The sequence below is a fragment of the Pseudopipra pipra genome, chromosome 22 (assembly GCF_036250125.1).
Source record: "Pseudopipra pipra isolate bDixPip1 chromosome 22, bDixPip1.hap1, whole genome shotgun sequence".
Lineage (NCBI taxonomy): Eukaryota > Metazoa > Chordata > Aves > Passeriformes > Pipridae > Pseudopipra > Pseudopipra pipra.
Window position 1 is genome coordinate 2,655,163 of NC_087570.1, and position 14,885 is coordinate 2,670,047.

Below are 14,885 nucleotides of genomic sequence, written 5' to 3' on the forward strand. Positions count from 1 at the left end.
TTTATTATATTTATTATATTTATTTATATTATTATTTATTATATTATATTTATTATTTATTATAATTATTATTAATTTATTCAATCATTTATTATGTTATATTTATTTTTTTATTATTTTTTATTATTTCTTTTTATTCTTTATTATATTTATTATTAAATTATTTATCTATTTTTATTATTTATTCATTATATTATTTATTATATTTATTATTTATTATGTTATATTTATTATTTATTATATTATATTTTTTTATTTATTACACTATATTTATTATTTATTTGTTTATTATATTTATTATTTAATTATTTGTATATTTATTTATTTATTAGATTATTTATCTTTTATTATTTATTTATATTATTTCTTTATTAGATTACTTATTACATTATATTTATTATTTATTTTTATTTATTTTTATTTCTTTATTATATTTATTATCACATTGTTTGTATTTTTATTATTTCTTTATTAGATTATTTATTATCTTTATTATGTTCTTCTGTCCCAGAGTTCCTGGGGCTGGATTTGCTCCACAAGCAAGATTTGCAACCCAACTTCCCCCCATCCCTAAATACCAACAAAACGGGATGTAGCCACAGGACCTGCCTGAAACTTCTAATTTAAAATCTAATTTAATTTAAAAAAAAAATAAAGAGAGAAAGAACCAAAAAAAGAGTTAAATTCAGGCTGTGTCTGAGCCCTCACCCTCCAACCAACCCTTCCTAATGTATTTATCATTTTAAATACATTTAAATACATTTATCAGCAGTTCCCCTGTTCCCAAACGGCTCTAAAATGGCCCTGATTTTTATTTTAGGGAGAAAAAGGCCAAAGGGGAAAGAGTTGGGGCTGTGACCCCACCCTGGCTCCTTTTTTGGGCTTCCCTTTGTCCCCCTGGGGCTCCAAAATTCCCTCTGATTCCGAGGATGGGCTGGGACAGGGAATAACGAGCTGGGCAGGCCCCAAATGGCTGCACAGAATTAAATATTTAACATTAAACATTAAATAAGGGGGTTGGGGTGGATGAGGAACGAATAAAGACAGAAAAAATTCCTTTTGGAAACTTTAAACACAACATTTGTTGCTATTTTTTGAGGGTTTTGTCATCAAATTGGGTCAAAACAAAATATGAGTAAATAAAACAAGTTGCTTACAAAATGTTGCTTCGAAATAAATTCAACTCAGAGACGGGATAAGTTTCAACTCTTTTATTAAAAATGAACTAAAATGCCCCAAATGAACCCCATCAGCTCTAAGGCAGCCAAACAGCACATGAAATAGCTGTAAAATAAAAAAATATTGATTTATTTATAATATTTATTATTTATTATATTTATTATATTTATTTATATTATTATTTATTATATTATATTTATTATTTATTTATTTATTATTTATTTATTCGATCATTTATGTTATATTTATTTTTATTTATTATTTTTTATTATTTCTTTTTATTCTTTATTATATTTATTATTAAATTATTTATCTATTTTTATTATTTATTCATTATATTATTTATTATGTTTATTATTTATTATGTTATATTTATTTTTATTTATTAGATTATTTCTTACACTATATTTATTATTTATTTATTATATTTATTATTTAATTATTTGTATATTTATTTATTTATTAGATTGTTTATCTTTTATTATTTATTTATATTATTTATTTATTAGATTATTTATTACATTATATTTATTATTGATTTTTATTTATTTTTATTTCTTTATTATATTTATTATCACATTGTTTATATTTTTATTATTTCTTTATTAGATTATTTATTATCATTATTATGTTCTTCTGTCCCAGAGTTCCTGGGGCTGGATTTGCTCCACAAGCAAGATTTGCAACCCAACTTCCCCCCATCCCTAAATACCAACAAAACGGGATGTAGCCCCAGGACCTGCCTGAAACTTCTAATTTAAAATCTAATTTAATAAAAAAAAAAAAATTAAAGAAAGAACCAAAAAAAGAGTTAAATTCAGGCTGTGTCTGAGCCCTCACCCTCCAACCAACCCTTCCTAATGTATTTATCATTTTAAATACATTTAAATACATTTATCAGCAGTTCCCCTGTTCCCAAACGGCTCTAAAATGGCCCTGATTTTTATTTTAGGGAGAAAAAGGCCAAAGGGGAAAGAGTTGGGGCTGTGACCCCACCCTGGCTCCTTTTTTGGGCTTCCCTTTGTCCCCCTGGGGCTCCAAAATTCCCTCTGATTCCGAGGATGGGCTGGGACAGGGAATAACGAGCTGGGCAGGCCCCAAATGGCTGCACAGAATTAAATATTTAACATTAAACATTAAATAAGGGGGTTGGGGTGGATGAGGAATGAATAAGGAGGGGAAAAAATTCCTTTTGGAAACTTTAAACACAATATTTGTCGCTATTTTTTGAGGGTTTTGTCATCAAATTGGGTCAAAACAAAATATTAATAAATAAAACAATTTGCTTACAAAATGTTGCTTCAAAATAAATTCAACTCAGAGACGGGATAAGTTTCAACTCTTTTATTAAAAATAAACTAAAATGCCCCAAATGAACCCCATCAGCTCTAAGGCAGCCAAACAGCACATGAAATAGCTGTAAAATACAAAAATATTGATTTATTTATAATATTTATTATTTATTATATTTATTATATTTATTTATATTATTATTTATTATATTATATTTATTATTTATTATAATTATTATTAATTTATTCAATCATTTATTATGTTATAATTATTTTTATTTATTATTTATTTATTATTTCTTTTTATTCTTTATTATATTTATTATTAAATTATTTATCTATTTTTATTATTTATTCATTATATTATTTATTATATTTATTATTTATTATGTTATATTTATTTTTATTTATTACACTATATTTATTATTTATTTGTTTATTATATTTATTATTTAATTATTTGTATATTTATTTATTTGATTATTTATCTTTTATTATTTATTTATAATATTTATTTATTAGATTACTTATTACATTATATTTATTATTTATTTTTATTTATTTTTATTTCTTTATTATATTTATTATCATATTGTTTATATTTTTATTATTTATTTATTAGATTATTTATTATCTTTATTATGTTTTTCTGTCCCAGAGTTCCTGGGGCTGGATTTGCTCCACAAGCAAGATTTGCAACCCAACTTCCCCCCACCCCTGTACAGGGCATCCCAGGGGGGTTTTAATAAAAGACATTTTAATAAAAGGCATTTCTAGTTCTTGTTTTCACTTCTGTTAAAGATCAGCAGCAAAGAGGGGCTGAAAGGTCACATTTGTTTCGTTCCAGGGAACAGCAAAACCCCCCAAAAAATCCCTTGAATGTTGTGTGGGGGCAGAAATAGAAATAGAAAAGCTCCACCAAGGGAAGGGCCAACAGGGTTTGGGATGGACTGCTCCAAACTGGGTCAGGTTTAGGATGGACTGCTCCAAACTGGGTCAGGTTTAGGATGGACTGCTCCAAACTGGGTCAGGTTTAGGATGGACTGCTCCAAACTGGGTCAGGTTTAGGACGGACTGCTCAGATTTAGGATGGACTGCTCAGCTGATTCAGATTTAGGATGAACCAACTCAGATTTAGGATGAATTGATTCAGATTTAGGATGAACTGCTCAGATTTAGGATGAACTGCTCAGATTTAGGATGGACTGCTCAGATTTAGGATGCGCTGCTCAGCTGATTCAGATTTAGGATGTTTTCCTCAGAGCTCCTGGGTTGTGATCTTTGCACCCCCCAAATTCCAGGCAAGTGTGCCAACAGGAGCCCAGAGTTCCCGACCTGCATCCCAGGAGCCCCATTCCTCAGGGAAGCAAGAGCAGGAACCCCCTCCTGACCCCCCAACAGCAGCTGGACACCCCAGCTCAGCCTCCCCTGGCTTTTCTCAGCTCTCTTCCTACTTCTTTGGGAATTCTGGAATATCTTTGGCTGTTCACAACACACACACCCCCCCCCAGCACACCTGGAGCTTCCAGCAGCATCCCAAAGGGCTCAGTCCCCGGGAATTCTTGGGATAAGGGCGGATTTGGCTCCGTTTCCGTCGGGTTTGCCCTGGGATTGACGGCATTACCAGACAGTATTAGACACAAATAGCCAGATCTAACTTTGCCTGGTAAGACAGCAATCAGCAGGCATGGGAAAAGCCAGGACTTTCTCCGGATCCGGGGTGGGAAAAGGGCAGGGAAAGGCTCAGGGGCCTCTCCCTGAGCCCCAGCAGTGAGCAGTAAATATTTAACTCGCCCTCCTTGCTGGTTCCGAGGCAGCTCAGGGATGAAAACACCACTGTTTCCAGCTCACTGGGATATGGATTTTAAAATATTGGGAAGGACTCACCTCCAGCTCCATCCAGGGCGTCCCCTCCTCTCCCTTGGATGCTGCTCCCACAATTCCTGGATGCACATTAAAGACTCTCCTTCATCCATTTAAAACTCCCCTCTGTGAGGCAACTTTTTTAGAATTAAGCCTGAGCCAGCCCAGCCCTCAGACAGCTCCTCAACCACCCCAAGGACCAGCACTGCCCCTGGAATGGCCCTGCTGGGAAATGGGCTGGAAGAAGATAAAAATCAGGAGGAGAAGGGGAGGGAAAGGTCCTGAGGCAGGAGGGAATTTTTTTGGGTTGCCCCCTGGCCCTCCTGACTAAACTCTGCGTCTCTGAGACAAGGTGGGATGGATGTTTTCCCAAGCACACATCACAGAGGGGAGGGTGGTGGTGGTGGGGGGGATTTCCCTGATTTCCCACTTCAGTTTTTGCAGGGCCACATTCCCATGCCTGCCATGGATGATTCGAATTACCACCTTTATTTTTCCTTTCTTTTTTTTCTTTCCTTTCTTTTTTTCTTTCCTTTCTTTTTTCTTTCCTTCTTTTTTCTTTCTTTTTTTCTTCCCTTTCTTTTTTTTTTTTTTTATAGTTTTTTAATTACTATTTACTTTTTCCCTCCCCAATTTACAATTTACTATTTATTTACTCAACTCCACGCCAGGTTAGGCCCCCCATGCCTTATTTAAAGAAGAGATGGAGGGGGGGAGGGAGGGAGGTGTGTGCTCCAATTCCTCTCATTTAAACGCTTGTTAAAAGCCAATTTGCAGAGTCACTCGAATTTCACACCATTTCCTCAATCCCTCCCGAGCCAGTTACTCATTAACACAGTAACTAATCACCCAAGAACTCTCCTCTGCTTCTTCCCTCTCTCCTGTTTGCCTGAGAATTTACAACCTGCAAGGGCAAACACAGAGCTCAGCCTGGCCCAGGGACTCAGAAAGTGGATTTTGAGCAGGCACAGTCACAGCCTCCCAAGTTCTTCCCCTTGTAATCAAAATTAAAGTTTAAATTAGATGCCAGTTAGTTCATTATTTTTTTTTCCTGCTGTTTCTGTATTACCCACTAGTTTTGGCAAGGAATTCTGCCCCCAGTTTACTCCCATCCCTGGAGGTGTCCAAGGAAGGACGGGGCAAAGTTTGGAATCAATAATCCTGGAGGTCTTTTCCAACCGAAATGATTCTGGGATTCCACGTGTGAGGTGGAATCTGACGAGTTCTGCCAGGGATTCCCACCCTCCACAGTATGGGAATAATAAATCCAGCTGGCTGCAAAGCACTGATTTGGATGAGGGTGACAAGGATCCTGAACATCTCCAGGCAGTTAAATCTGTCTAGAGGAGAGATTATTTAGTCTTGCACCTTATTTACTCCCCAGATTTGGGCAGGAAATAGGCCTTGTTTTACCCCAGGAGCTGCTCCCAGAATCAGGACTTGGATGCAGCAGGAATGTTCCCTCCAGCAGTGCTCCCCATGGAGCTGCACTGCCTGGATCCAAGAGGATGGAATGGAGCCTGACAGAGTCCAAGAAGGGTTTGGACAACACAGGGTGTGACTCTTGGGGATGGAGGAGTTGGGCTCCATGGTCCTTGTGGGTCTCTTCCAGCTCAGAATATTCCGTGATTCCATGAAATAGGTGATAAAAGTAAGCAGAGGTGTCCTCTGTCACCCAGGCAATTTAATTGGACCCCAAACCACTAGAGAGAGGAACTTATTTATTTAGGCAACTTATTTAATTGGACCTTCATGCCACTGGAGAGAGGAACTTATTTATTTAGGGACTTCCAGCTTCTAATCCCAGCTTTATCCATCCCCACCCCCCGTGTCCTGCTCAGCTGGAATCTGGAAGGGATCCTTGGAGGGAGCAGCTCTCAAGGTCCCTCCTCCTGGGTGGGGAGAGCAGGGTGAGCCCCCAGGAGCTGCTCCTGGCCTGGGATAAATCCCTGTGTTCCCTAAGGAGCCACTGGATGAACCCTCAGGGGGTTGGAAGGTTGGGAGTTCAGGGGCCGTTCAGCCGTGGAGGGATAATTGAGCTGGGAGGGGGAAGAGTGACCTTTCCAACCCTGCCCCACCTCTGCCAGCCAGGCATGGCAGTGCCACTGGGAAATCCTGGCATCCCATGCCCTGCAAATGCCAGCTCCAAGCACACACTTCAGGGAGAAGGAAGCACGCCCCCTAAAAACGTGGATTTTTGCCCATTAAAGCTGGCACAGCAGGGTGGTTTCCAGCGACTCCTTCATAATTATTTACATTTATAGCCATTTTTTTATGTCTAAAATTACCTCTGAACACCCTGGGCATCCTTACCCTCTTTGCCAACGCTCCACCTGGGCCTGGCTGGTGGCACAGGGTGTCCTCCCGAGGCTGGTGGTGTTTGGTTCACCCTTTAAACATCGTTACCAGACAGTGTTAGAGTCGAGCCCAAAAATCCAGCACTGTCTAGTAAGATGCCCACAGAGGACCACGGTCTGTCCAGGAATCCGCTTTCTTCGGGGGTCAGAATTCCAGAAAAACCACGGGACGGGCTCCAGAAAGGCCACTGGGAGCACAAATAACGAAGATATTGGATATTAAAGGATGGGTTTTGGGAATTATGGTGCGTTTCAAGAGAGCAGGAGAGGCCAAAAAGCTGATTTAAGGCAGATCTAAAATAGAAAGGTGAGGTTAGGGTTGGTTTCAGATTTCTTGGGGTTTTATTTTGGGGTTTCTTTGCTCCCTCCTCCCTCTTGCTTGGCCAAAAACACCGATTCAGGGTCTCCTCGATCAAAAAGATGAGATGAAAAGTGGTTTATGAAGAAAATAGTGCTGGGAAGGGCACAAAAAAAGGGGACAAAGGTGGCCTGGATTTAACCCAGGGAGTTGTTTTTACAACAAGCACTTGACTGGGTCGGGTTTAAGAGACAAATTGGGGGTTAAATTAAAGGGACTGGGTTTGAAATTAAAGCCTGAGGTGCACAGGTAATAATCGAGCAGAGGGAATGTTAATTAATGATAATTAATGATAAAGGTGATAAGGCACATCTGCTTTGGGTTTTGTAGGAGAAGGGGAAGTTTGAAAGCAGCAGAGAAGGGAAAAAATTCAGAATTGTGCTACCCCAGGGCTCTGCATATCCCTTATTATTATTATTATTTGTCTGATCTCCTGGATTAGGAAAGGCCTCTCACTGGGTTTATTTATTACATCCATAAGGATGTAGTATTTCACATTATATATATATATATAAAATAAAAATATATATATTTATATATATAAAATATACATATATATTTATATGTATATATGTAAAATATACATATATATTTATAGGTATATATATAAAATATACATTTGGGTTTATACATGTTTCTATACAGGTCAAAGTATATATATATATAAATACAAAGTATAGGGAGAAATATTAAAATAATAAAATATAAAATAAAAATAATAACGTATTTTTAGATCTATAAATAAAAATATATTTGGGTTTATACGTGTTTTTATACAGGTCAAACCATCTATATATCTATATAGAGAGATAGATAAAAATATAAAATATAGGGAGAAATATAAAAATAATAAAATACAAAATAAAAATAATATCATATTTTTAAATCTATAAATAAAAAGACATTTGGTTTTACATTTGGGTTTATACAGGGTTTTATACAGGTCAAACCAACCTGTGTAAAAAGAAATATATTTTTATTAATCTTTATATATATACACATATATATAAATAACTATATATAATTATAAATATAATCTAGAATTCATTATATATAATTATATCTATGTACAAATAGGGAGAAATATTCAAATACTAAAATGTAACTATGCACACAGACACACAAATTTGGGGTTATAGAGGTCAAACCAACCTGTATAAAAAACAAATGTATTTGTACTAATCTTAATATATAACTATATATAATTATGTATATAATGAATTCTAGATTATATTTAATTATATCTATGTACAAATAGAGAGAAATATTAAAATAAAAAATATAAAATATAACTATGCACACAAACACACACCAAGTGACAAATGGAATTAAATCCGTATAAAAGTACAAAAAGTGAAATTAAATCCGTATAAAAACTGAAATTAAATCCGTATAAAAATATAAAATGTGAAATTAAATCCGTATAAAAATACAAAATGTGAAATTAAATCTGTATAAAAAGTGAAATTAAATCCGTATAAAAAATATAAAATGTGAAATTAAATCTGTATAAAAAATATAAAATGTGAAATTAAATCCGTATAAAAATACAAAATGTGAAATTAAACCTGAATTAAAAAAAAACAAACAGGGAGGCGACAGAAAAGTCTCAGATTTTTTTTAAAAATTTAAATTTTTTTTTAAATAAATGGCTTTGCTCTCAAAATATTGGCCCGGGGAGGAGCAGCCCTGGAGGGCTGAAAAAAAGGAAAATTCCACTTTCAGTTTTGGCAGCTCTTGGGTTGAGGTGGAAAAGAACATTTGGATTCCTGGAGAAAAAACAACGAATGAGAAAAATTCACTCCATGAAACGTTTGCAAACATTTTTAAGCATCTCAAGTGTTTCAAAAGAAATCAAAACCCACGTTTGGGGCAGAATCCCTGCGATTATTTCGCTGCTGCAACATTAAACATGGAAATATTTCATTTATTTGAGCGTTTCTCAGGCTTTTTTTTCCATGGTTTCCTATTCCTGACATCATTTTATCACTCCCTAATTGCTGTGAGGTGAGATCCACCCTTTATTTAGCACTTAATTTAAATTTATTCCCGCTTGGGGGAAGATTTGTGAGGCCCAGCAGGGATTTTTTCTTTGGTGGCCAAAGAAATTGGCTTTTTTTTTTTGGTGTTTTTTTTTTGGCTCCCCCAAATTTGCTGTCGGGTTTTCCCACGTTGTGCACGAGACACCATCATCATCATTACCAGGCAGTATTAGAAAAGCAGAAAACATCCAATGCTGCCCAGTAAGATGGTGATGGAATCTCAAAAGTCCAGCTACAAAAACCTGAGTGCTCGGAGGAGAAATAAAAGAGGGGTGGAAAAGGGAAATATCACCTGGGGGATATTTGGGATTTTGGCATTTTTTGGGGGAGGATTTCAGCATTTTTGGGGGAGAAATTCAGTATTTTTGTGCTTTCAGCTGCTGGTCATTTTGGGACAGGCAGAAGCAACAACGTCCTGAAAAGTCATCCCAGAAATATTTGGATATATAAATAATCCTGCTTCTTCCCCACCTCCTCCCCACTTCAGCACTTCCCAAGAAATTCTATTTATACTCACACCTTCCAGCACCTCCAGCCACTTCAACCTTATCTAGGCTTCAAGAAGGCAATTTGCTGATTTTTTTCAGCCATGATTTAATCAGATTTATGGGTGGGGAGCCCCAAGATCTCGCAGAGCACAAGAAATCACGAGGATTTAAACTCTAAGAAGCTTTGGAGCCTCTCACGCTTCACTCAGGATTTCACAAACCAGGAGTTGGACTCGATGGGCCTTGTGGGTCCCCCCAACCTGTGAATTTATGACTGATTTTTGCCTCAGACACATTAAAAAAAAAACCCAAATACTTCTGAGCAACTCTGGAGCAACTAAAGAAACGACTGCAATGTTGTCACCCCAAAGAAAATCAGCGGTGACATTTCATACCCTTGAAAAAAATAAGATTTTTAACCTGCCAAACCCCTTCCAGGGCATCCCAAAAACCCCTGGAAATCCCTGTTTTCCAGCCACTGCTGCCAAAATAAACTTCCCCAGCCCAGTGGCCTCGGGGTGGGGTTTATCATCCTCTACTCTTTTTGCTGCCAGAGGATTGATCAGTGATAAACACACCAATAAATCCATCTCTGACAACACCCAGGGATGAAAAAGGGGCAGTTAAAAGTAGAGGAGGAGAGATTTTTGCCTTTGGTTTTAGGGAACTCCGGGTCAGAGAGGCTGAATTCCTGAATAATGGGAGCTTAGTGGTCGGATTTGGATAAGGAGAGGAGTAAAAACCCCCTCCCTGCTTGCACCAAGCCTGCAAAAAGCTCAGAAACGTTGGAACAGGAGTGAGTTCAGCACAAAAAGAGTTAAAATGCGGTGAAAATGGTTCAAATGAAGTGAAAATAGCTACAAAAAAATGTGGTGAAGTGGTGAAAATCACCCCCAGTTTAAGGTGATGGGCTTGGGTCACAAAACTCTTTTCCCACCTCGAGGATTCTGTGATTCCCAATCATTCCAGTTTAGGGAAATTCCAACCAAATCCTGATGTGAAAAAGTTCCATGACAAGAGCTCTTCCCTGAGGCCACCACAGCCACCTTTTCATGTGTGTTATGCTGTGTTTTAATGTCCTTTAATGCACATCCTGCCCTTCCTACAGCACTGGGACACAAATACTTTTGATTTTTGAGTCCCCCTCGCTCCGTTTCACTGACATTCTGCAAGGCTACTGCAAAAAAACCACCCCCAAAACCCTGCAGGTGGGTTCTTTTTGCATTTTTGGGGGTTTTTTTGGTCTTTTTATGACAACTGAAGCTCATCAGTCCCACTAGAGGAGTGAACACACAGCCCCACTCCAGAGTTACACCAGGAAGTGTCTTTCCTGCAGCAACAACATGGAATAAAGCCAAAAAGAAGGAGAATTAGACAATAGCTCTTTGTCTGAAGTACCTTTAGATGTGACAACTGTAGCTGAAATAAAAGTAGGTAGAGCAGAGACTTTCTAAACACTAAAACCCCAGGCTGAGCTAAACTCAGTTTTAATCAGAGCAACCTGTTATCTAATTAATATAGAGAAGAAGAATAATGTGCTGGAATGACTGCAGTTCACAAACCCCCCGTGATGCCCAACTGTAATTAGAGCAAAATCCTTCAGTTGGTAATAACTCAGGAAATATCAACCCACTGACTGTAACAATTCAGGGAATAAACCAAGATTCTGACTGAAGTCATAAAATTACTAAGCACTATGAGATGTCCCATCACTTCAGGGTGAAATGTGGGATCAGATATTTGAATTTATCAGTGGAATTCTGCCTTCAAACGTGTGTAATCCCATGTTTGCAGCAATTGGGGTGGACACAGCAGCCAGTGCCGAGGTGGACAAGGGAATGTTTCCCCCCTGAGGCAGAAAATACCCAAGATGTCACAATTATAGAGGACAGAGAGGGGGTTCTGGAGGTTGTCCCTCTTTTACCTGATTTTAATCAACATTTAATGCAAGAGCAACCTGGGGAAGCTGCCAGGAAGCCACTTCTTCACTTTAAAACACTGAAATATTTCCCTTTAGCCCCTTTCCTGCCCCTCCTTGCCAGGACATTCCTGGATGTCCCAGACTGTCAGACCTGCTGGGAGATGAGACCTTGTACAACCTGCTTTTCCAAATCCAGCTGGAAGGATTTCCTGAGCTCCCAGATCCCCCTGATGACCTTTGTCAGCCCAACCCAACCCAACCTGGGGGATTTAGTGTCTCTGGTGACATCTCAGAGATGCCACAAGGGCAATTCAAGGCAATCACCAACTTAATTCCTGCTGGTTTAACACCAGGAGAAGGCGTTGGCACGATCCTGATCCCATATTCCAGCCTGATCCAAAGGATTTCCAACTGTGGCCCAGCTGGAAGGTGACATCTCCTGCTTTTATGGGCAATAAAATGCAATTTAAACTATCAAATCTCTGCCCTAAGGCCTCCAAGAGCAATCCTGCCCCTCCTGGTTCTCACTGAATCTTTCCCTAAACTGGGTTTTTTTAATTATTAAAATGATTATTGGAACCTTTCAACACTTTCAGAGCTGCTGCACTCACCCAGTCACCTGTTCAAGGCAAAAAAACATGTATATAAATGCCACAAAGCAACACTTAAAAGGTACAGAAGTCAAATTGTGCCAAAGTGATTCATCAGGACATCTCTTTGTGTGTCCAGAATTTACAGAGCAGTGTTGGAACCACCTCCTGCTCACCAGAGGTGGAGAACACCTAAAATAAAAAGCCACATTTCAACAGGTTCTTTCTGCCAGAGGGGAATTTGTAAGGGAGAGAAAATTAGGAATTGTTTAGGGCATTTTCCTATCAAAAAAACCTCTTTTCACTCTCCTGACTTTTGACAGGTTTTGTGATAGAGAAAATCCCAGGAGGTCACATTAGTTCCCTTCCTTCTACTAAAGCTGCTTGGAGGGTCAAAATCTCTTCCCTGAAAGGGAGGAGATGAGATGGGATCATTGGAAAAACCCCCAGGAAGGGCCAGTGGCCCTTTTTCCATCAGTCCTGACCCTCAGCTCGGGTGTTCAGGCACTTTTCCAACACCCTGGAGACAAACACATTTATCTTAAAATAAAGCTCCTTTATATAAAAGCAACATTTCCACTGCCAGTGAAATATTCTTGCCCACCAGAGGCCTGAGAAATCAGAATTTCTGGCTCTGTAGGACAGAGCACCTGCTTTTGGTACACTCAAGTGTGGCAATAACACGGAGAAAATAACCCCTAGTTCTTGTGGCTGGAGCAGGACAAGTTTGGAGACATCAAGAAAAAAATTAAATCAGGTTTCCAAGCCAATTAATGTGTAGTTTTGATGAATAAATCCTTCCTTTCTGCTCCCTGAGATGGTGTTTTACCGTGGGCAACTGCAAACAAAAGATGAGGGGGAGGAGAGGGGGCTGGAAAATGCACCTGCTCCAAAAGGAATTGCATTGGGATCAATCAACTCCCTTCAGACACAGAGGAAGACACCAAAAAAAGCACCAGCCTGGATTAAACTCACTTCAATCTGTTCCTTGATTTTCTACAGAGAGAATTATGGGGTGGTTTGGGTCGGAAGGGACCTTAAAGGGTGTTTAATTCCACCCACACCTTCCACTAGACCAAGTGTCCAACCTGGCCTGGGACCCTTCCAGGGATCCAGGGGCTTCTCTGGGCAACCTGTGCCCCCCTCATGGCAAAAGTTTCTTCCCTCCATCTCCTCCTGACGTGGCACAAGGGGCTGAGGAGCTGGGCCCAGTTCCTTTGTGCCCCCTCTGCCCAGAAAATGCCAGTCACGGCCAGGCCAGGGGGGTCTGCCCAGGGCAGGGATTGATTCCCGGGGCAGGAATGGCTCTGGAAAGACAATCCTGGGAATGTTACACAAGCACACGACCAGAGCTGCTCAGCTCAGCCAGCCAGGCCTTCCTCCAGCTCCCAAAAATTCCTGTGGGGCCTCGCGGCAACCGTCCTCCAAATCCGCTCTTTGCAACGGCCTCCAAACCCGTTTCCAGGGAAAATGTGGGATCTTTGCACCACTACAGGGTATAAATGAGTGTTGTCAGCACCCCACAAATCATCCAAACCAGTTCAAAACACCAGTTTAAACCATCAGTGTCCCAGCACTGTATCCCAGTGCTGTGCCAGTCGCTCATCCTTGGCCTGGCATCTTTGCAACGTCCCCCAAATCCATTTCCAGGGAAAATGTGGGATCTTTGCACCACTACAGAGTAGGAAAGAGTGTTGTCAGCACCTCACAAATCACCCAAACCAGTTCAAAGCACCAGTTTAAACCACCAGTGTCCCAGCACTGTATCCCAGTGCTGTGCCAGCCGCTCATCCTCAGCCTGGCATCTTTGTAACGTCCCTCAAATCCATTTCCAATTAAAACTTGGGATCTTTGCACCACTACAGGGTAGGAAAGAGTGTTGTCAGCACCTCACAAATCACCCAAACCAGTTCAAAGCACCAGTTTAAACCATCAGTGCCCCAGCAGTGCATCCCAGTGCTGTGCCAGCCGCTGAGCCTGAGCCTGGCATCTTTGCAACGTCCCCCAAATCCGTTTCCAATTAAAACTTGGGATCTTTGCACCACTACAGGGTAGGAAATAATGTTGTCAGCACCCCATAAATCACCCAAACCAGTTCAAAACACCAGTTTAAACCATCAGTGTCCCAGCAGTGCATCCCAGTGCTGTGCCAGCCGCTCATCCTCAGCCTGGCATCTTTGTAACGTCCCCCAAATCCAATTCCAATTAAAACTTGGGATCTTTGCACCACTACAGGGTAGGAAAGAGTGTTGTCAGCACCCCACAAATCACCCAAACCAGTTCAAAACACCAGTTCAAACCAGCAGTGTCCCAGTGCTGTGCCAGCTGCTGATCCTTGGCCTGGCCTGACTTCCACGAGAGCCAAATTCAGGTTAAGTCAACCCCTCCAACCTGTATTTGGGGTTAAAACCCTCCTAAAACCCCTCCAAAAACCCCAAAACACCAAAAAGCCTATCAAAAACCCCCCAAGCCCCCAACAACAACAACAACAACAAACTAAAAAAACCCCTCCAACCCCCCAAAAAACAGCTTTTTTGCTGTTTTTTTATCCATAACCCACCCCCCCCCATGTTCCCATCCAAGTCTGGGAATGGGAACGTGCCACAATAATGACCCAGGCACATATTTCTGAGCTGTGTAATGCACTTTTTACCAAACAATCCCTGTGCCCCAGCGCCAGGTTAATCATTACTCAGCCTCACAATGCCTGGGGAATTTGCTTCTATTCCCAAAAAACTTGATATCACTTACGGTCCATTGCTGGGTGAGGAAAATGAGGCTTTTTTTTAAAAAAA

The 14,885-nt window shown here is 39.5% G+C and overlaps 2 long non-coding RNA genes across 2 annotated transcripts; one reads left to right on the plus strand and one right to left on the minus strand.

Moving 5' to 3' along the window:
• Positions 1-3,220: 3,220 nt before the first annotated feature.
• LOC135425807 (uncharacterized) lies at positions 3,221-3,631 on the minus strand. The gene is made up of 2 exons (XR_010435760.1): positions 3,526-3,631; positions 3,221-3,452 (listed from the first exon to the last, which is right to left on the minus strand). It is a non-coding gene; the product is annotated as an uncharacterized LOC135425807 (long non-coding RNA).
• On the plus strand, positions 3,314-3,837 carry LOC135425808 (uncharacterized). The gene is made up of 2 exons (XR_010435761.1): positions 3,314-3,409; positions 3,503-3,837. It is a non-coding gene; the product is annotated as an uncharacterized LOC135425808 (long non-coding RNA).
• Positions 3,838-14,885: the final 11,048 nt, after the last annotated feature.